Source organism: Ovis canadensis, chromosome 14 (genome assembly GCF_042477335.2).
Source record: "Ovis canadensis isolate MfBH-ARS-UI-01 breed Bighorn chromosome 14, ARS-UI_OviCan_v2, whole genome shotgun sequence".
Lineage (NCBI taxonomy): Eukaryota > Metazoa > Chordata > Mammalia > Artiodactyla > Bovidae > Ovis > Ovis canadensis.
Window position 1 is genome coordinate 3,460,544 of NC_091258.1, and position 22,628 is coordinate 3,483,171.

Genomic DNA, 22,628 nt, shown 5'->3' on the forward strand with positions numbered 1-22,628 from the left:
GAAAATCCAGGAGGTTTTGCCCTCCAGGCGAGATGAGGCCCATTTCCGCTGAGGCTTCTCGAGGCCAATCACATCTAACCACTGGAACTTCCAAAGGGTCCTTCACACCATTGCTGCAACTCAAGAAGTTCCCCGACATACCAGTCTCCACTCGAGAGGAAGCACGTGGTGTCCCGCACACATCCAGGGGAGCCCCGTTTCCGCCTCCTAGCTCGAGATGAGGGATCCTTTCCCTGTTTCGTAGGGAAAGAATTCCCGGCGTTCCCGTCGCATCTCAAGAGGAGGCGCTCTCCACAGGAAAGGCGAGAGGAACTCCAGGGTCGAGCCACCATTCCAAGAGTCCCCCAGATGTGTCAGTCCATTCCAGAGGAACCTGTTTTCCCTGCACTGCCTTGACGTTCAAGCCGAGGATCGACTCCCACCACGTGTGCACGTGGGACAGCCCTGTGGGAAAGCCTCGTGGGAAAGCCTCGTGGGAAAGACTCAAGGGAAAACCATACATCCTTTGATCCACGCGGCGGACTGTGTGACACTGCTGCTACCGCTCTGGAGGAAAGCGCAAGTGCATGCCCGCATTCGAGACGAGGACTGACTCCCCTGGGGAGACTCCAGAAGTACCCCAAGATCCATGTCAGCACTGGAGAGGAATCCTCAGGTTCCGGCCCCGCCTCCACACAAGGTCTTAGACCCCGGCATCGACGGGAGAGGAATCCCGAGAGGCCCCCGAGGAACTCGCATGGGGACTGGCCTTTCCTGAGGCCACCAGAGCGGGTCCCTGAGGTTCCCGTCGTAAGTCGAGAGCACCTGCCGCAACTCGAAAAAATCCAGGAGGTTTTGCCCTCCAGGCGAGATGATGCCCATTTCCGCTGAGGTTCTCGAGGCCAATCACGTCTAACCACTGGAACTTCCAAAGGGTCCTTCACACCCTTGCTGCAACTCAAGAAGTTCCCCGACATACCCGTCTCCACTCGAGAGGTAGCACGTGGTGTCCCGCACACATCCAGGGGAGCCCCGTTTCCACCTCCTAGCTCGAGATGAGGGATCCTTTCCCTGTTTCGTAGGGAAAGAATTCCCGGCGTTCCCGTCACATCTAAAGAGGAGGCGCTCTCCACAGGAAAGGCGAGAGGAACTCCAGGGTCGTGCCACCATTCCAAGAGTCCCCCAGATGTGTCAGTCCATTCCAGAGGAACCTGTATTCCCTGCACTGCCTTGACGTTCAAGCCGAGGATCGACTCCCACCACGTGTGCACGTGGGACAGCCCTGTGGGAAAGCCTCGTGGGAAAGCCTCGTGGGAAAGACTCGAGGGAAAACCATAGATCCTTTGATCCACGCGGCGGACTGCGTGACACTGCTGCTACCGCTCTGGAGGAAAGCGCAAGTGCATGCCCGCATTCGAGACGAGGACTGACTCCCCTGGGGAGACTCTAGAAGTACCCCAATATCCATGTCAGCACTGGAGAGGAATCCTCAGGTTCCGGCCCCGACTCCACACAAGGTCTTAGGCCCCGGCATCGACGGGAGAGGAATCCCGAGACGCCCCCGAGGAACTCGCATGGGGACTGGCCTTTCCTGAGGCCACCAGAGCGGGTCCCTGAGGTCCCCGTCGTAAGTCGAGAGCACCTGCCGCAACTCGAGAAAATCCAGGAGGTTTTGCCCTCCAGGCGAGATGAGGCCCATTTCCGCTGAGGCTTCTCGAGGCCAATCACATCTAACCACTGGAACTTCCAAAGGGTCCTTCACACCATTGCTGCAACTCAAGAAGTTCCCCGACATACCAGTCTCCACTCGAGAGGAAGCACGTGGTGTCCCGCACACATCCAGGGGAGCCCCGTTTCCGCCTCCTAGCTCGAGATGAGGGATCCTTTCCCTGTTTCGTAGGGAAAGAATTCCCGGCGTTCCAGTTGCATCTCAAGAGGAGGCGCTCTCCACAGGAAAGGCGAGAGGAACTCCAGGGTCGTGCCACCATTCCAAGAGTTCCCCAGATGTGTCAGTCCATTCCAGAGGAACCTGTTTTCCCTGCACTGCCTTGACGTTCAAGCCGAGGATCGACTCCCACCACGTGTGCACGTGGGACAGCCCTGTGGGAAAGCCTCGTGGGAAAGCCTCGTGGGAAAGACTCAAGGGTAAACCATACATTCTTTGATCCACGCGGCGGACTGCGTGACACTGCTGCTACCGCTCTGGAGGAAAGCGCAAGTGCATGCCCGCATTCGAGACGAGGACTGACTCCCCTGGGGAGACTCCAGAAGTACCCCAAGATCCATGTCAGCACTGGAGAGGAATCCTCAGGTTCCGGCCCCGACTCCACACAAGGTCTTAGGCCCCGGCATCGACGGGAAAGGAATCCCGAGAGGCCCCCGAGGAACTCGCATGGGGACTGGCCTTTCCTGAGGCCACCAGAGCGGGTCCCTGAGGTCCCCGTCGTAAGTCGAGAGCACCTGCCGCAACTCGAGGAAATCCAGGAGGTTTTGCCCTCCAGGCGCGATGAGGCCCATTTCCGCTGAGGCTTCTCGAGGCTAATCACGTCTAACCACTGGAACTTCCAAAGGGTCCTTCACACCCTTGCTGCAACTCAAGAAGTTCCCCGACATACCCGTCTCTACTCGAGAGGAAGCACGTGGTGTCCCGCACACATCCAGGGGAGCCCCGTTTCCGCCTCCTAGCTCGAGAAGAGGGATCCTTTCCCTGTTTCGTAGGGAAAGAATTCCCGGCGTTCCCGTCGCATCTCAAGAGGAGGCGCTCTCCACAGGAAAGGCGAGAGGAACTCCAGGGTCGTGCCACCATTCCAAGAGTCCCCCAGATGTGTCAGTCCATTCCAGAGGAACCTGTTTTCCCTGCACTGCCTTGACGTTCAAGCCGAGGATCGACTCCCACCACGTGTGCACGTGGGACAGCCCTGTGGGAAAGCCTCGTGGGAAAGCCTCGTGGGAAAGACTCGAGGGAAAACCATAGATTCTTTGATCCACGCGGCGGACTGCGTGACACTGCTGCTACCGCTCTGGAGGAAAGCGCAAGTGCATGCCCGCATTCGAGACGAGGACTGACTCCCCTGGGGAGACTCCAGAAGTACCCCAAGATCCATGTCAGCACTGGAGAGGAATCCTCAGGTTCCGGCCCCGACTCCACCCAAGGTCTTAGGCCCCAGCATCGACGGGAGAGGAATCCCGAGAGGCCCCCGAGGAACTCGCATGGGGACTGGCCTTTCCTGAGGCCACCAGAGCGGGTCCCTGAGGTCCCCGTAGTAAGTCGAGAGCACCTGCCGCAACTCGAGAAAATCCAGGAGGTTTTGCCCTCCAGGCGAGATGAGGCCCATTTCCGCTGAGGCTTCTCGAGGCCAATCACATCTAACCACTGGACCTTCCAAAGGGTCCTTCACACCCTTGCTGCAACTCAAGAAGTTCCCCGACATACCCGTCTCCACTCGAGAGGAAGCACGTGGGGTCCCGCACACATTCAGGGGAGCCCCGTTTCCGCCTCCTAGCTCGAGATGAGGGATCCTTTCCCTGTTTCGTAGGGAAAGAATTCCCGGCGTTCCCGTCGCATCTCAAGAGGAGGCGCTCTCCACAGGAAAGGCGAGAGGAACTCCAGCGTCGTGCCACCATTCCAAGAGTCCCCCAGATGTGTCAGTCCATTCCAGAGGAACCTGTTTTCCCTGCACTGCCTTGACGTTCAAGCCGAGGATCGACTCCTACAACGTGTGCACGTGGGACAGCCCTGTGGGAAAGCCTCGTGGGAAAGCCTCGTGGGAAAGACTCGAGGGAAAACCATAGATCCTTTGATCCACGCGGCGGACTGCGTGACACTGCTGCTACCGCTCTGTACGAAAGCGCAAGTGCATGCCCGCATTCGAGACTAGGACTGACTCCCCTGGGGAGACTCCAGAAGTACCCCAAGATCCATGTCAGCACTGGAGAGGAATCCTCAGCTTCCGGCCCCGACTCAACACAAGGTCTTAGGCCCCGGCATCGACGGGAGAGGAATCCCGAGACGCCCCCGAGGAACTCGCATGGGGACTGGCCTTTCCTGAGGCCACCAGAGCGGGTCCCTGAGGTCCCCGTCGTAAGTCGAGAGCACCTGCCGCAACTCGAGGAAATCCAGGAGGTTTTGCCCTCCAGGCGAGATGAGGCCCATTTCCGCTGAGGCTTCTCGAGGCCAATCACATCTAACCACTGGAACTTCCAAAGGGTCCTTCACACCCTTGCTGCAACTCAAGAAGTTCCCCGACATACCCGTCTCCACTCGAGAGGAAGCACGTGGGTCCCGCACACATCCAGGGGAGCCCCGTTTCCGCCTCCTAGCTCGAGATGAGGGATCCTTTCCCTGTTTCGTAGGGAAAGAATTCCCGGCGTTCCGGTCGCATCTCAAGAGGAGGCGCTCTCCACAGTTAAGGCGAGAGGAACTCCAGGGTCGTGCCACCATTCCAAGAGTCCCCCAGATGTGTCAGTCCATTCCAGAGGAACCTGTTTTCCCTGCACTGCCTTGACGTTCAAGCCGAGGATCGACTCCCACCACGTGTGCACGTGGGACAGCCCTGTGGGAAAGCCTCGTGGGAAAGCCTCGTGGGAAAGACTCGAGGGAAAACCATAGATCCTTTGATCCACGCGGCGGACTGCGTGACACTGCTGCTACCGCTCTGGAGGAAAGCGCAAGTGCATGCCCGCATTCGAGACGAGGACTGACTCCCCTGGGGAGACTCCAGAAGTACCCCAAGATCCATGTCAGCACTGGAGAGGAATCCTCAGGTTCCGGCCCCGACTCCACACAAGGTCTTAGGCCCCGGCATCGACGGGAGAGGAATCCCGAGACGCCCCCGAGGAACTCGCATGGGGACTGGCCTTTCCTGAGGCCACCAGAGCGGGTCCCTGAGGTCCCCGTCGTAAGTCGAGAGCACCTGTAGCAAATCGAGGAAATCCAGGAGGTTTTGCCCTCCAGGCGCGATGAGGCCCATTTCCGCTGAGGCTTCTCGAGGCTAATCACGTCTAACCACTGGAACTTCCAAAGGGTCCTTCACACCCTTGCTGCAACTCAAGAAGTTCCCCGACATACCCGTCTCCACTCGAGAGGAAGCACGTGGTGTCCCGCACACATCCAGGGGAGCCCCGTTTCCGCCTCCTAGCTCGAGATGAGGGATCCTTTCCCTGTTTCGTAGGGAAAGAATTCCCGGCGTTCCCGTCGCATCTCAAGAGGAGGCGCTCTCCACAGGAAAGGCGAGAGGAACTCCAGGGTCGTGCCACCATTCCAAGAGTCCCCCAGATGTGTCAGTCCATTCCAGAGGAACCTGTTTTCCCTGCACTGCCTTGACGTTCAAGCCGAGGATCGACTCCCACCACGTGTGCACGTGGGACAGCCCTGTGGGAAAGCCTCGTGGGAAAGCCTCGTGGGAAAGACTCGAGGGAAAACCATAGATTCTTTGATCCACGCGGCGGACTGCGTGACACTGCTGCTACCGCTCTGGAGGAAAGCGCAAGTGCATGCCCGCATTCGAGACGAGGACTGACTCCCCTGGGGAGACTCCAGAAGTACCCCAAGATCCATGTCAGCACTGGAGAGGAATCCTCAGGTTCCGGCCCCGACTCCACACAAGGTCTTAGGCCCCGGCATCCACGGGAGAGGAATCCCGAGAGGCCCCCGAGGAACTCGCATGGGGACTGGCCTTTCCTGAGGCCACCAGAGCGGGTCCCTGAGGTCCCCGTCGTAAGTCGAGAGCACCTGCCGCAACTCGAGAAAATCCAGGAGGTTTTGCCCTCCAGGCGAGATGAGGCCCATTTCCGCTGAGGCTTCTCGAGGCCAATCACATCTAACCACTGGACCTTCCAAAGGGTCCTTCACACCCTTGCTGCAACTCAAGAAGTTCCCCGACATACCCGTCTCCACTCGAGAGGAAGCACGTGGGGTCCCGCACACATTCAGGGGAGCCCCGTTTCCACCTCCTAGCTCGAGATGAGGGATCCTTTCCCTGTTTCGTAGGGAAAGAATTCCCGGCGTTCCCGTCGCATCTCAAGAGGAGGCGCTCTCCACAGGAAAGGCGAGAGGAACTCCAGGGTCGTGCCACCATTCCAAGAGTCCCCCAGATGTGTCAGTCCATTCCAGAGGAACCTGTTTTCCCTGCACTGCCTTGACGTTCAAGCCGAGGATCGACTCCCAACACGTGTGCACGTGGGACAGCCCTGTGGGAAAGCCTCGAGGGAAAGCCTCGTGGGAAAGACTCGAGGGAAAACCATAGATCCTTTGATCCACGCGGCGGACTGCGTGACATTGCTGCTACCGCTCTGGAGGAAAGCGCAAGTGCATGCCCGCATTCGAGACGAGGACTGACTCCCCTGGGGAGACTCCAGAAGTACCCCAAGATCCATGTCAGCACTGGAGAGGAATCCTCATGTTCCGGCCCCGACTCCACACAAGGTCTTAGGCCCCGGCATCGACGGGAGAGGAATCCGGAGAGGCCCCCGAGGAAAACGCATGGGGACTGGCCTTTCCTGAGGCCACCAGAGCGAGTCCCTGAGGTCCCCGTCGTAAGTCGAGAGCACCTGCCGCAACTCGAGAAAATCCAGGAGGTTTTGCCCTCCAGGCGCGATGAGGCCCATTTCCGCTGAGGCTTCTCGAGGCTAATCACGTATAACCACTGGAACTTCCAAAGGGTCCTTCACACCCTTGCTGCAACTCAAGAAGTTCCCCGACATACCCGTCTCCACTCGAGAGGAAGCACGTGGGTCCCGCACACATCCAGGGGAGCCCCGTTTCCGCCTCCTAGCTCGAGATGAGGGATCCTTTCCCTGTTTCGTAGGGAAAGAATTCCCGGCGTTCCCGTCGCATCTCAAGAGGAGGCGCTCTCCACAGGAAAGGCGAGAGGAACTCCAGGGTCGTGCCACCATTCCAAGAGTCCCCCAGATGTGTCAGTCCATTCCAGAGGAACCTGTTTTCCCTGCACTGCCTTGTCGTTCAAGCCGAGGATCGACTCCCACCACCTGTGCACGTGGGACAGCCCTGTGGGAAAGCCTCGTGGGAAAGCCTCGTGGGAAGGACTCGAGGCAAAACTATAGATCCTTTGATCCACGCGGCGGACTGCGTGACACTGCTGCTACCGCTCTGGAGGAAAGCGCAAGTGCATGCCTGCATTCGAGACGAGGACTGACTCCCCTGGGGAGACTCCAGAAGTACCCCAAGATCCATGTCAGCACTGGAGAGGAATCCTCAGGTTCCGGCCCCGACTCCACACAAGGTCTTAGGCCCCGGCATCGACGGGAGAGGAATCCCGAGAGGCCCCCGAGGAACTCGCATAGGGACTGGCCTTTCCTGAGGCCACCAGAGCGGGTCCCTGAGGTCCCCGTCGTAAGTCGAGAGCACCTGCCGCAACTCGAGAAAATCCAGGAGGTTTTACCCTCCAGACGAGATGAGGCCCATTTCCGCTGAGGCTTCTCGAGGCCAATCACATCTAACCACTGGAACTTCCAAAGGGTCCTTCACACCATTGCTGCAACTCAAGAAGTTCCCCGACATAACCGTCTCCACTCGAGAGGAAGCACGTGGGGTCCCGCACACATCCAGGGGAGCCCCGTTTCCGCCTCCTAGCTCGAGATGAGGGATCCTTTCCCTGTTTCGTAGGGAAAGAATTCCCGGCGTTCCCGTCGCATCTCAAGAGGAGGCGCTCTCCACAGGAAAGGCGAGAGGAACTCCAGGGTCGTGCCACCATTCCAAGAGTCCCCCAGATGTGTCAGTCCATTCCAGAGGAACCTGTTTTCCCTGCACTGCCTTGACGTTCAAGCCGAGGATCGACTCCCACCACGTGTGCACGTGGGACAGCCCTGTGGGAAAGCCTCGTGGGAAAGCCTCGTGGGAAAGACTCGAGGGAAAACCATAGATCCTTTGTTCCACGCGGCGGTCTGCGTGACACTGCTGCTACCGCTCTGGAGGAAAGCGCAAGTGCATGCCCGCATTCGAGACGAGGACTGACTCCCCTGGGGAGACTCCAGAAGTACCCCAAGATCCATGTCAGCACTGGAGAGGAATCCTCAGGTTCCGGCCCCGACTCCACACAAGGTCTTAGGCCCCGGCATCGACGGGAGAGGAATCCCCAGAGGCCCCCGAGGAACTCGCATGGGGACTGGCCTTTCCTGAGGCCACCAGAGCGGGTCCCTGAGGTCCCCGTCGTAAGTCGAGAGCACCTGCCGCAACTCGAGAAAATCCAGGAGGTTTTGCCCTCCAGGCGCGATGAGGCCCATTTCCGCTGAGGCTTCTCGAGGCTAATCACGTCTAACCACTGGAACTTCCAAAGGGTCCTTCACATCCTTGCTGCAACTCAAGAAGTTCCCCGACATACCCGTCTCCACTCGAGAGGAAGCACGTGGGTCCCGCACACATCCAGGGGAGCCCCGTTTCCGCCTCCTAGCTCGAGATGAGGGATCCTTTCCCTGTTTCGTAGGGAAAGAATTCCCGGCGTTCCCGTCGCATCTCAAGAGGAGGCTCTCTCCACAGGAAAGGCGAGAGGAACTCCAGGGTCGTGCCACCATTCCAAGAGTCCCCCAGATGTGTCAGTCCATTTCAGAGGAACCTGTTTTCCCTGCACTGCCTTGACGTTCAAGCCGAGGAACGACTCCAACCACGTGTGCACGTGGGACAGCCCTGTGGGAAAGCCTCGTGGGAAAGCCTCGTGGGAAAGACTCGAGGGAAAACCATAGATTCTTTGATCCACGCGGCGAACTGCGTGACACTGCTGCTACCGCTCTGGAGGAAAGCGCAAGTGCATGCCCGCATTCGAGACGAGGACTGACTCCCCTGGGGAGACTCCAGAAGTACCCCAAGATCCATGTCAGCACTGGAGAGGAATCCTCAGGTTCCGGCCCGACTCCACACAAGGTCTTAGGCCCCGGCATCGACGGGAGAAGAATCCCGAGAGGCCCCCGAGGAACTCGCATGGGGACTGGCCTTTCCTGAGGCCACCAGAGCGGTTCCCTGAGGTCCCCGTCGTAAGTCGAGAGCACCTGCCGCAACTCGAGAAAATCCAGGAGGTTTTGCCCTCCAGGCGAGATGAGGCCCATTTCCGCTGAGGCTTCTCGAGGCCAATCACATCTAACCACTGGAACTTCCAAAGGGTCCTTCACACCCTTGCTGCAACTCAAGAAGTTCCCCGACATACCCGTCTCCACTCGAGAGGAAGCACGTGGGGTACCGCACACATCCAGGGGAGCCCCGTTTCCGCCTCCTAGCTCGAGATGAGGGATCCTATCCCTGTTTCGTAGGGAAAGAATTCCCGGCGTTCCCGTCACATCTCAAGAGGAGGCGCTCTCCACAGGAAAGGCGAGAGGAACTCCAGGGTCGTGCCACCATTCCAAGAGTCCCCCAGATGTGTCAGTCCATTCCAGAGGAACCTGTTTTCCCTGCACTGCCTTGACGTTCAAGCCGAGGATCGACTCCCACCACGTGTGCACGTGGGACAGCCCTGTGGGAAAGCCTCGTGGGAAAGCCTCGTGGGAAAGACTCGAGGGAAAACCATAGATCCTTTGATCCACGCGGCGGACTGCGTGACACTGCTGCTACCGCTCTGGAGGAAAGCGCAAGTGCATGCCCGCATTCGAGACGAGGACTAACCCCCCTGGGGAGACTCCAGAAGTACCCCAAGATCCATGTCAGCACTGGAGAGGAATCCTCAGGTTCCGGCCCCGACTCCACACAAGGTCTTAGGCCCCGGCATCGACGGGAGAGGAATCCCGAGAGGCCCCCGAGGAACTCGCATGGGGACTGGCCTTTCCTGAGGCCACAAGAGCGGGTCCCTGAGGTCCCCGTCGTAAGTCGAGAGCACCTGCCGCAACTCGAGAAAATCCAGGAGGTTTTGCCCTCCAGGCGCGATGAGGCCCATTTCCGCTGAGGCTTCTCGAGGCCAATCACGTCTAACCACTGGAACTTCCAAAGGGTCCTTCACACCCTTGCTGCAACTCAAGAAGTTCACCGACATACCCGTCTGCACTCGAGAGGAAGTACGTGGTGTCCCGCACACATCCAGGGGAGCCCCGTTTCCCCCTCCAAGCTCGAGATGAGGGATCCTTTCCCTGTTTCGTAGGGAAAGAATTCCCGGCGTTCCCGTTGCATCTCAAGAGGAGGCGCTCTCCACAGGAAAGGCGAGAGGAACTCCAGGGTCATGCCACCATTCCAAGAGTCACCCAGATGTGTCAGTCCATTCCAGAGGAACCTGTTTTCCCTGCACTGCCTTGACGTTCAAGCCGAGGATCGACTCCCACCACGTGTGCACGTGGGACAGCCCTGTGGGAAAGCCTCGTGGGAAAGCCTCGTGGGAAAGACTCGAGGGAAAACCATAGATTCTTTGATCCACGCGGCGGACTGCGTGACACTGCTGCTACCGCTCTGGAGGAAAGCGCAAGTGCATGTCCGCATTCGAGACGAGGACTGACTCCCCTGGGGAGACTACAGAAGTACCCCAAGATCCATGTCAGCACTGGAGAGGAATCCTCAGGTTCCGGCCCCGACTCCACACAAGGTCTTAGGCCCCGGCATCGACGGGAGAGGAATCCCGAGAGGCCCCCGAGGAACTCGCATGGGGACTGGCCTTTCCTGAGGCCACCAGAGCGCGTCCCTGAGGTCCCCGTCGTAAGTCGAGAGCACCTGCCGCAACTCGAGAAAATCCAGGAGGTTTTGCCCTCCAGGCGAGATGAGGCCCATTTCCGCTGAGGCTTCTCGAGGCCAATCACGTCTAACCACTGGAACTTCCAAAGGGTCCTTCACACCCTTGCTGCAACTCAAGAAGTTCCCCGACATACCCGTCTGCACTCGAGAGGAAGCACGTGGTGTCCCGCACACATCCAGGGGAGCCCCGTTTCCCCCTCCTAGCTCGAGATGAGGGATCCTTTCCCTGTTTCGTAGGGAAAGAATTCCCGGCGTTCCCGTCGCATCTCAAGAGGAGGCGCTCTCCACAGGAAAGGCGAGAGGAACTCCAGGGTCATGCCACCATTCCAAGAGTCACCCAGATGTGTCAGTCCATTCCAGAGGAACCTGTTTTCCCTGCACTGCCTTGACGTTCAAGCCGAGGATCGACTCCCACCACGTGTGCACGTGGGACAGCCCTGTGGGAATGCCTCGTGGGAAAGACTCGAGGGAAAACCATAGATTCTTTGATCCACGCTGCGGACTGCGTGACACTGCTGCTACCGCTCTGGAGGAAAGCGCAAGTGCATGCCCGCATTCGAGACGAGGACTGACTCCCCTGGGGAGACTCCAGAAGTACCCCAAGATCCATGTCAGCACTGGAGAGGAATCCTCAGGTTCCGGCCCCGACTCCACACAAGGTCTTAGGCCCCGGCATCGACGGGAGAGTAATCCCGAGAGGCCCCCGAGGAACTCGCATGGGGACTGTCCTTTCCTGAGGCCACCAGAGCGGGTCCCTGAGGTCCCCGTCGTAAGTCGAGAGCACCTGCCGCAACTCGAGAAAATCCAGGAGGTTTTGCCCTCCAGGCGCGATGAGGCCCTTTTCCGCTGAGGCTTCTCGAGGCTAATCACGTCTAACCACTGGAACTTCCAAAGGGTCCTTCACACCCTTGCTGCAACTCAAGAAGTTCCCCGACATACCCGTCTCCACTCGAGAGGAAGCACGTGGGTCCCGCACACATCCAGGGGAGCCCCGTTTCCGCCTCCTAGCTCGAGATGAGGGATCCTTTCCCTGTTTCGTAGGGAAAGAATTCCCGGCGTTCCCGTCGCATCTCAAGAGGAGGCGCTCTCCACAGGAAAGGCGAGAGGAACTCCAGGGTCGTGCCACCATTCCAAGAGTCCCCCAGATGTGTCAGTCCATTCCAGAGGAACCTGTTTTCCCTGCACTGCCTTGACGTTCAACCGAGGATCGACTCCCACCACGAGTGCACGTGGGACAGCCCTGTGGGAAAGACTCGTGGGAAAGCCTCGTGGGAAAGACTCGAGGGAAAACCATATATTCTTTGATCCACGCTGCGGACTGCGTGACACTGCTGCTACCGCTCTGGAGGAAAGCGAAAGTGCATGCCCGCATTCGAGACGAGGACTGACTCCCCTGGGGAGACTCCAGAAGTACCCCAAGATTCATGTCAGCACTGGAGAGGAATCCTCAGGTTCCGGCCCGACTCCACACAAGGACTTAGGCCCCGGCATCGACGGGAGAAGAATCCCGAGAGGCCCCCGAGGAACTCGCATGGGGACTGGCCTTTCCTGAGGCCACCAGAGCGGTTCCCTGAGGTCCCCGTCGTAAGTCGAGAGCACCTGCCGCAACTCGAGAAAATCCTGGAGGTTTTGCCCTCCAGGCGAGATGAGGCCCATTTCCGCTGAGGCTTCTCGAGGCCAATCACATCTAACCACTGGAACTTCCAAAGGGTCCTTCACACCCTTGCTGCAACTCAAGAAGTTCCCCGACATACCCGTCTCCACTCGAGAGGAAGCACGTGGGGTCCCGCACACATCCAGGGGAGCCCCGTTTCCGCCTCCTAGCTCGAGATGAGGGATCCTTTCCCTGTTTCGTAGGGAAAGAAATCCCGGCGTTCCCGTCGCATCTCAAGAGGAGGCGCTCTCCACAGGAAAGGCGAGAGGAACTCCAGGGTCGTGACACCATTCCAAGAGTCCCCCAGATGTGCCAGTCCATTCCAGAGGAACCTGTTTTCCCTGCACTGCCTTGATGTTCAAGCCGAGGATCGACTCCCACCACGTGTGCACGTGGGACAGCCCTGTGGGAAAGCCTCGTGGGAAAGCCTCGTGGGAAAGACTCGAGGGAAAACCATAGATCCTTTGATCCACGCGGCGGACTGCGTGACACTGCTGTTACCGCTATGAAGGAAAGCGCAAGTGCATGCCCGCATTCGAGACGAGGACTGACTCCCCTGGGGAGACTCCAGAAGTACCCCAAGATCCATGTCAGCACTGGAGAGGAATCCTCAGGTTCCGGCCCCGACTCCACACAAGGTCTTAGGCCCCTCCATCGACGGGAGAGGAATCCCGAGAGGCCCCCGAGGAACTCGCATGGGGACTGGCCTTTCCTGAGGCCACCAGAGTGGGTCCCTGAGGTCCCCGTCGTAAGTCGAGAGCACCTGCCGAAACTCGAGAAAATCCAGGAGGTTTTGACCTCCAGGCGAGATGAGGCCCATTTCCGCTGAGGCTTCTCGAGGCCAATCACATCTAACCACTGGAACTTCCAAAGGGTCCTTCACACCCTTGCTGCAACTCAAGAAGTTCCCCAACATACCCGTCTCCACTCGAGAGGAAGCACGTGGTGTCCCGCACACATCCAGGGGAGCCCCGTTTCCGCCTCCTAGCTCGAGATGAGGGATCGTTTCCCTGTTTCATAGGGAAAGAATTCCCGGCGTTCCCGTCGCATCTCAAGAGGAGGCGCTCTCCACAGGAAAGGCGAGAGGAACTCCAGGGTCGTGCCACCATTCCAAGAGTCCACCAGATGTGTCAGTCCATTCCAGAGGAACCTGTTTTCCCTGCACTGCCTTGACGTTCAAGCCGAGGATCGACTCCCACCACGTGTGCACGTGGGACAGCCCTGTGGGAAAGCCTCGTGGGAAAGCCTCGTGGGAAAGACTCGAGGGAAAACCATAGATCCTTTGATCCACGCGGCGGACTGCGTGACACTGCTGCTACCGCTCTGGAGGAAAGCGCAAGTGCATGCCCGCATTCGAGACGAGGACTGACTCCCCCGGGGAGACTCCAGAAGTACCCCAAGATCCATGTCAGCACTGGAGAGGAATCCTCAGGTTCCGGCCCCAACTCCACACAAGGTCGTAGGCCCCGGCATCGACGGGAGAGGAATCCCAAGAGGCCCCCGAGGAACTCGCATGGGGACTGGCCTTTCCTGAGGCCACCAGAGCGGGTCCCTGAGGTCCCCGTCGTAAGTCGAGAGCACCTGCCGCAACTCGAGAAAATCCAGGAGGTTTTGCCCTCCAGGCGAGATGAGGCCCATTTCCGCTGAGGCTTCTCGAGGCCAATCACGTATAACCACTGGAACTTCCAAAGGGTCCTTCACACCCTTGCTGCAACTCAAGAAGTTCCCCGACATACCCGTCTCCACTCGAGAGGAAGCACGTGGGGTCCCGCACACATCCAGGGGAGCCCTGTTTCCGCCTCCTAGCTCGAGATGAGGGATCCTTTCCCTGTTTCGTAGGGAAAGAATTCCCGGCGTTCCCGTCGCATCTCAAGAGGAGGCGCTCTCCACAGGACAGGCGAGAGGAACTCCAGGGTCGTGACACCATTCCAAGAGTCCCCCAGATGTGTCAGTCCATTCCAGAGGAACCTGTTTTCCCTGCACTGCCTTGACGTTGAAGCCGAGGAACGACTCCCACCACGTGTGCACATGGGACAGCCCTGTGGGAAAGCCTCCTGGGAAAGCCTCGTGGGAAAGACTCGAGGGAAAACCATAGATCCTTTGCTCCACGCGGCGGACTGCGTGACACTGCTGCTACCGCTCTGGAGGAAAGCGCAAGTGCATGCCCGCATTCGAGACGAGGACTGACTCCCCTGGGGAGACTCCAGAAGTACCCCAAGATCCATGTCAGCACTGGAGAGGAATCCTCAGGTTCCGGCCCCGACTCCAAACAAGGTCTTAGGCCCCGGGATCGACGGGAGTGGAATCCCGAGAGGACCCCGAGGAACTCGCATGGGGACTGGCCTTTCCTGAGGCCACCAGAGCGGGTCCCTGAGGTCCCCGTCGAAAGTCGAGAGCACCTGCCGCAACTCGAGAAAATCCAGGAGGTTTTGCCCTCCAGGCGAGATGAGGCCCATTTCCGCTGAGGCTTCTCGAGGCCAATCACATCTAACCACTGGAACTTCCAAAGGGTCCTTCACACCCTTGCTGCAACTCAAGAAGTTCCCCGACATACCCGTCTGCACTCGAGAGGAAGCACGTGGTGTCCCGCACACATCCAGGTGAGACACGTTTCCGCCTCCTAGCTCGAGATGAGGGATCCTTTCCCTGTTTCGTAGGGAAAGAATTCCCGGCGTTCCCGTCGCATCTCAAGAGGAGGCGCTCTCCACAGGAAAGGCGAGAGGAACTCCAGGGTCGTGCCACCATTCCAAGAGTCCCCCAGATGTGTCAGTCCATTCCAGAGGAACCTGTTTTCCCTGCACTGCCTTGACGTTCAAGCCGAGGATCGACTCCCACCACGTGTGCACGTGGGACAGCCCTGTGGGAAAGCCTCGTGGGAAAGCCTCGTGGGAAAGACTCGAGGGAAAACCATAGATTCTTTGATCCACGTGGCGGACTGCGTGACACTGCTGCTACCGCTCTGGAGGAAAGCGTAAGTGCATGCCCGCATTCGGGACGAGGACTGACTCCCCTGGGGAGACTCCAGAAGTACCCCAAGATCCATGTCAGCACTGGAGAGGAATCCTCAGGTTCCGGCCCCGACTCCACACAAGGTCTTAGGCCCCGGCATCGACGGGAGAGGAATCCCGAGAGGCCCCCGAGGAACTCGCATGGGGACTGGCCTTTCCTGAGGCCACCAGAGCGGGTCCCTGAGGTCCCCGTTGTAAGTCGAGAGCACCTGCCGCAACTCGAGAAAATCCAGGAGGTTTTGCCCTCCAGGCGAGATGAGGCCCATTTCCGCTGAGGATTCTCGAGGCCAATCACGGCTAACCACTGGAACTTCCAAATGGACCTTCACACCCTTGCTGAAAATCAAGAAGTTCCCCGACATACCCGTCTCCACTCGAGAGGAAGCACGTGGGGTCCCGCACACATCCAGGGGAGCCCCGTTTCCGCCTCCTAGCTCGAGATGAGGGATCCTTTCCCTGTTTCGTAGGGAAAGAATTCCCGGCGTTCCCGTCGCATCTCAAGAGGAGGCGCTCTCCACAGGACAGGCGAGAGGAACTCCAGGGTCGTGACACCATTCTAAGAGTCCCCCAGATGTGTCAGTCCATTCCAGAGGAACCTGTTTTCCCTGCACTGCCTTGACGTTCAAGCCGAGGATCGACTCCCACCACGTGTACACATGGGACAGCCCTGTGGGAAAGCCTCCTGGGAAAGCCTCGTGGGAAAGACTCGAGGGAAAACCATAGATCCTTTGATCCACGCGGCGGACTGCGTGACACTGCTGCTACCGCTCTGGAGGAAAGCGCAAGTGCATGCCCGCATTCGAGACGAGGACTGACTCCCCTGGGGAGACTCCAGAAGTACCCCAAGATCCATGTCAGCACTGGAGAGGAATCCTCAGGTTCCGGCCCCGACTCCACACAAGGTCTTAGGCACCGACATCGACGGGAGTGGAATCCCCAGAGGCCCCCGAGGAACTCGCATGGGGACTGGCCTTTCCTGAGGCCACCAGAGCGGGTCCCTGGGGTCCCCGTCGAAAGTCGAGAGCACCTGCCGCAACTCGAGAAAATCCAGGAGGTTTTGCCCTCCAGGCGAGATGAGGCCCATTTCCGCTGAGGCTTCTCGAGGCCAATCACATCTAACCACTGGAACTTCCAAAGGGTCCTTCACACCCTTGCTGCAACTCAAGAAGTTCCCAGACATACCCGTCTGCACTCGAGAGGAAGCACGTGGGGTCCCGGACACATCCAGGGGAGCCCCGTTTCCGCCTCCTAGCTCGAGATGAGGGATCCTTTCCCTGTTTCGTAGGGAAAGAATTCCCGGCGTTCCCGTCGCATCTCAAGAGGAGGCGCACTCCACAGGAAAGGCGAGAGGAACTCCAGGGTCGTGACACCATTCCAAGAGTCCCCCAGATGTGTCAGTCCATTCCAGAGGAACCTGTTTTCCCTGCACTGCCTTGACGTTCAAGCCGAGGATCGACTCCCACCACGTGTGCACGTGGGATAGCCCTGTGGGAAAGCCTCGTGGGAAAGCCTCGTGGGAAAGACTCGAGGGAAAACCATAGATCCTTTGATCCACGCGGCGGACTGCGTGACACTGCTGCTACCGCTCTGGAGGAAAGCGCAAGTGCATGCCCGCATTCGAGACGAGGACTGACTCCCCTGGGGAGACTCCAGAAGTACCCCAAGATCCATGTCAGCACTGGAGAGGAATCCTCAGGTTCCGGCCCCGACTCCACACAAGGTCTTAGGCCCCGGCATCGACGGGAGAGGAATCCCGAGAGGCCCCCGAGGAACTCGCATGGGGACTGGCCTTTCCTGAGGCCACCAGAGCGGGTCCCTGAGGTCCCCGTCGTAAGTCGAGAGCACCTGCCGCAACTCGAGAAAATCCAGGAGGTTTTGCCCTCCAGGCGCCATGAGGCCCATTTCCGCTGAGGCTTCTCGACGCTAATCACGTCTAACCACTGGAACTTCCAAAGGGTCCTTCACAACCTTGCTGCAACTCAAGAAGTTCCCCGACATACCCGTCTCCACTCGAGAGGAAGCACGTGGGTCCCGCACACATCCAGGGGAGCCCCGTTTCCGCCTCCTAGCTCGAGATGAGGGATCCTTTCCCTGTTTCGTAGGGAAAGAATTCCCGGCGTTCCCATCGCATCTCAAGAGGAGGCTCTCTCCACAGGAAAGGCGAGAGGAACTCCAGGGTCGTGCCACCATTCCAAGAGTCCCCCAGATGTGTCAGTCCATTACAGAGGAACCTGTTTTCCCTGCACTGCCTTGTCGTTCAAGCCGAGGATCGACTCCCGCCACGTGTGCACGTGGGACAGCCCTGTGGGAAAGCCTCGTGGGAAAGACTCGAGGGAAAACCATACATTCTTTGATCCACGCGACGGACTGCGTGACACTGCTGCTACCGCTCTGGAGGAAAGCGCAAGTGCATGCCCGCATTCGAGACGAGGACTGACTCCCCTGGGGAGACTCCAGAAGTACCCCAAGATCCATGTCAGCACTGGAGAGGAATCCTCAGGTTCCGGCCCCGACTCCACACAAGGTCTTAGGCCCCGGCATCGACGGGAGAGGAATCCCCAGAGGCCCCCGAGGAACTCGCATGGGGACTGGCCTTTCCTGAGGCCACCAGAGCGGTTCCCTGAGGTCCCCGTCGTAAGTCGAGAGCACCTGCCGCAACTCGATAAAATCCAGGAGGTTTTGCCCTCCAGGCGAGATGAGGCCCATTTCCGATGAGGCTTCTCGAGGCCAATCACGTCTAACCACTGGAACTTCCAAAGGGTCCTTCACACCCTTGCTGCAACTCAAGAAGTTCCCCGACATACCCGTCTGCACTCGAGAGGAAGTACGTGGTGTCCCGCACACATCCAGGGGAGCCCCGTTTCCCCCTCCAAGCTCGAGATGAGGGATCCTTTCCCTGTTTCGTAGGGAAAGAATTCCCGGCGTTCCCGTCGCATCTCAAGAGGAGGCGCTCTCCACAGGAAAGGCGAGAGGAACTCCAGGGTCGTGCCACCATTCCAATAGTCCCCCAGATGTGTCAGTCCATTCCAGAGGAACCTGTTTTCCCTGCACTGCCTTGACGTTCAAGCCGAGGATCGACTCCCAACACGTGTGCACGTGGGACAGCCCTGTGGGAAAGCCTCGTGGGAAAGCCTCGTGGGAAAGACTCGAGGGAAAACCATAGATCCTTTGGTCCACACGGCGGACTGCGTGACACTGCTGCTACCGCTCTGGAGGAAAGCGCAAGTGCATGCCCGCATCCGAGACGAGGACTGACTCCCCTGGGGAGACTCCAGAAGTACCCCAAGATCCATGTCAGCACTGGAGAGGAATCCTCAGGTTCCGGCCCCGACTCCACACAAGGTCTTAGGCCCCGGCATCGAAGGGAGTGGAATCCGGAGAGGCCCCCGAGGAAAACGCATGGGGACTGGCCTTTCCTGAGGCCACCAGAGCGGGTCCCTGAGGTCCCCGTCGTAAGTCGAGAGCACCTGCCGCAACTCGAGAAAATCCAGGAGGTTTTGCCCTCCAGGCGAGATGAGGCCCATTTCCGCTGAGGCTTCTCGAGGCCAATCACATCTAACCACTGGAACTTCCAAAGGGTCCTTCACACCCTTGCTGCAACTCAAGAAGTTCCCCGACATACCCGTCTCCACTCGAGAGGAAGCACGTGGTGTCCCGCACACATCCAGGGGAGACCCGTTTCCGCCTCCTAGCTCGAGATGAGGGATCCTTTCCCTGTTTCGTAGGGAAAGAATTCCCGGCGTTCCCGTCGCATCTCAAGAGGAGGCGCTCTCCACAGGAAAGGCGAGAGGAACTCCAGGGTCATGCCACCATTCCAAGAGTCCCCCAGATGTGTCAGTCCATTCCAGAGGAAACAGTTTTCCCTGCACTGCCTTGACGTTCAAGCCGAGGATCGACTCCCACCACGTGTGCACGTGGGACAGCCCTGTGGGAAAGCCTCGTGGGAAAGCCTCGTGGGAAAGACTCGAGGGAAAACCATAGATCCTTTGGTCCACGCGGCGGACTGCGTGACACTGCTGCTACCGCTCTGGAGGAAAGCGCAAGTGCATGTCCGCATTCGAGACGAGGACTGACTCCCCTGGGGAGACTCCAGAAGTACCCCAAGATCCATGTCAGCACTGGAGAGGAATCCTCAGGTTCCGGCCCCGACTCCACACAAGGTCTTAGGCCCCGGCATCGACGGGAGAGGAATCCCGAGAGGCCCCCGAGGAACTCGCATGGGGACTGGCCTTTCCTGAGGCCACAAGAGCGGGTCCCTGAGGTCCCCGTCGTAAGTCGAGAGCACCTGCCGCAACTCGAGAAAATCCAGGAGGTTTTGCCCTCCTGGCGAGATGAGGCCCATTTCCGCTGAGGCTTCTCGAGGCCAATCACGTCTAACCACTGGAACTTCCAAAGGGTCCTTCACACCCTTGCTGCAACTCAAGAAGTTCCCCGACATACCCGTCTGCACTCGAGAGGAAGTACGTGGTGTCCCGCACACATCCAGGGGAGCCCCGTTTCCCCCTCCAAGCTCGAGATGAGGGATCCTTTCCCTGTTTCGTAGGGAAAGAATTCCCGGCGTTCCCGTCGCATCTCAAGAGGAGGCGCTCTCCACAGGAAAGGCGAGAGGAACTCCAGGGTCATGCCACCATTCCAAGAGTCACCCAGATGTGTCAGTCCATTACAGAGGAACCTGTTTTCCCTGCACTGCCTTGACGTTCAAGCCGAGGATCGACTCCCACCACGTGTGCACGTGGGACAGCCCTGTGGGAAAGCCTCGTCGGAAAGACTCGAGGGAAAACCATAGATCCTTTGGTCCACGCGGCGGACTGCGTGACACTGCTGCTACCGCTCTGGAGGAAAGCGCAAGTGCATGCCCGCATTCGAGACGAGGACTGACTCCCCTGGGGAGACTCCAGAAGTACCCCAAGATCCATGTCAGCACTGGAGAGGAATCCTCAGGTTCCGGCCCGACTCCACACAAGGTCTTAGGCCCCGGCATCGACGGGAGAAGAATCCCGAGAGGCCCCCGAGGAACTCGCATGGGGACTGGCCTTTCCTGAGGCCACCAGAGCGGTTCCCTGAGGTCCCCGTCGTAAGTCGAGAGCACCTGCCGCAACTCGAGAAAATCCAGGAGGTTTTGCCCTCCAGGCGAGATGAGGCCCATTTCCGCTGAGGCTTCTCGAGGCCAATCACATCTAACCACTGGAACTTCCAAAGGGTCCTTCACACCCTTGCTGCAACTCAAGAAGTTCCCCGACATACCCGTCTCCACTCGAGAGGAAGCACGTGGGGTCCCGCACACATCCAGGGGAGCCCCGTTTCCGCCTCCTAGCTCGAGATGAGGGATCCTTTCCCTGTTTCGTAGGGAAAGAATTCCCGGCGTTCCCGTCACATCTCAAGACGAGGCGCTCTCCACAGGAAAGGCGAGAGGAACTCCAGGGTCGTGCCACCATTCCAAGAGTCCCCCAGATGTGTCAGTCCATTCCAGAGGAACCTGTTTTCCCTGCACTGCCTTGACGTTCAAGCCGAGGATCGACTCCCACCACGTGTGCACGTGGGACAGCCCTGTGGGAAAGCCTCGTGGGAAAGACTCGTGGGAAAGACTCGAGGGAAAACCATAGATCCTTTTATCCACACGGCGGACTGCGTGACACTGCTGCTACCGCTCTGGAGGAAAGTGCAAGTGCATGCCCGCATTCGAGACGAGGACTGACCCCCCTTGGGAGACTCCAGAAGTACCCCAAGATCCATGTCAGCACTGGAGAGGAATCCTCAGGTTCCGGCCCCGACTCCACACAAGGTCTTAGGCCCCGGCATCGACGGGAGAGGAATCCCGAGAGGCCCCCGAGGAACTCGCATGGGGACTGGCCTTTCCTGAGGCCACCAGAGCGGGTCCCTGAGGTCCCCGTCGTAAGTCGAGAGCACCTGCCGCAACTCGAGAAAATCCAGGAGGTTTTGCCCTCCAGGCGAGATGAGGCCCATTTCCGCTGAGGCTTCTCGAGGCCAATCACGTCTAACCACTGGAACTTCCAAAGGGTCCTTCACACCCTTGCTGCAACTCAAGAAGTTCCCCGACATACCCGTCTGCACTCGAGAGGAAGCACGTGGTGTCCCGCACACATCCAGGGGAGACCCGTTTCCGCCTCCTAGCTCGAGATGAGGGATCCTTTCCCTGTTTCGTAGGGAAAGAATTCCCGGCGTTCCCGTCGCATCTCAAGAGAAGGCGCTCTCCACAGGAAAGGCGAGAGGAACTCCAGGGTCGTGGCACCATTCCAAGAGTCCCCCTGATGTGTCAGTCCATTCCAGAGGAACCTGTTTTCCCTGCACTGCCTTGTCGTTCAAGCCGAGGATCGACTCCCGCCACGTGTGCACGTGGGACAGCCCTGTGGGAAAGCCTCGTGGGAAAGACTCGAGGGAAAACCATACATTCTTTGATCCACGCGGCGGACTGCGTGACACTGCTGCTACCGCTCTGGAGGAAAGCTCAAGTGCATGCCCGCATTCGAGACGAGGACTGACTCCCCTGGGGAGACTCCAGAAGTACCCCAAGATCCATGTCAGCACTGGAGAGGAATCCTCAGGTTCCGGCCCCGACTCCACACAAGGTCTTAGGCCCCGGCATCGACGGGAGAGGAATCCCCAGAGGCCCCCGAGGAACTCGCATGGGGACTGGCCTTTCCTGAGGCCACCAGAGCGGTTCCCTGAGGTCCCCGTCGTAAGTCGAGAGCACCTGCCGCAACTCGAGAAAATCCAGGAGGTTTTGCCCTCCAGGCGCGATGAGGCCCATTTCCGCTGAGGCTTCTCGAGGCTAATCACGTCTAACCACTTGAACTTCCAAAGGGTCCTTCACACCCTTGCTGCAACTCAAGAAGTTCCCCGACATACCCGTCTCCACTCGAGAGGAAGCACGTGGGTCCCGCACACATCCAGGGGAGCCCCGTTTCCGCCTCCTAGCTCGAGATGAGGGATCCTTTCCCTGTTTCGTAGGGAAAGAATTTCCGGCGTTCCCGTCGCATCTCAAGAGGAGACGCTCTCCACAGGAAAGGCGAGAGGAACTCCAGGGTCGTACCACCATTCCAAGAGTCCCCCAGATGTGTCAGTCCATTCCAGAGGAACCTGTTTTCCCTGCACTGCCTTGTCGTTCAAGCCGAGGATCGACTCCCGCCACGTGTGCACGTGGGACAGCCCTGTGGGAAAGCCTCGTGGGAAAGACTCGAGGGAAAACCATACATTCTTTGATCCACGCGACGGACTGCGTGGCACTGCTGCTACCGCTCTGGAGGAAAGCGCAAGTGCATGCCCGCATTCGAGACGAGGACTGACTCCCCTGGGGAGACTCCAGAAGTAC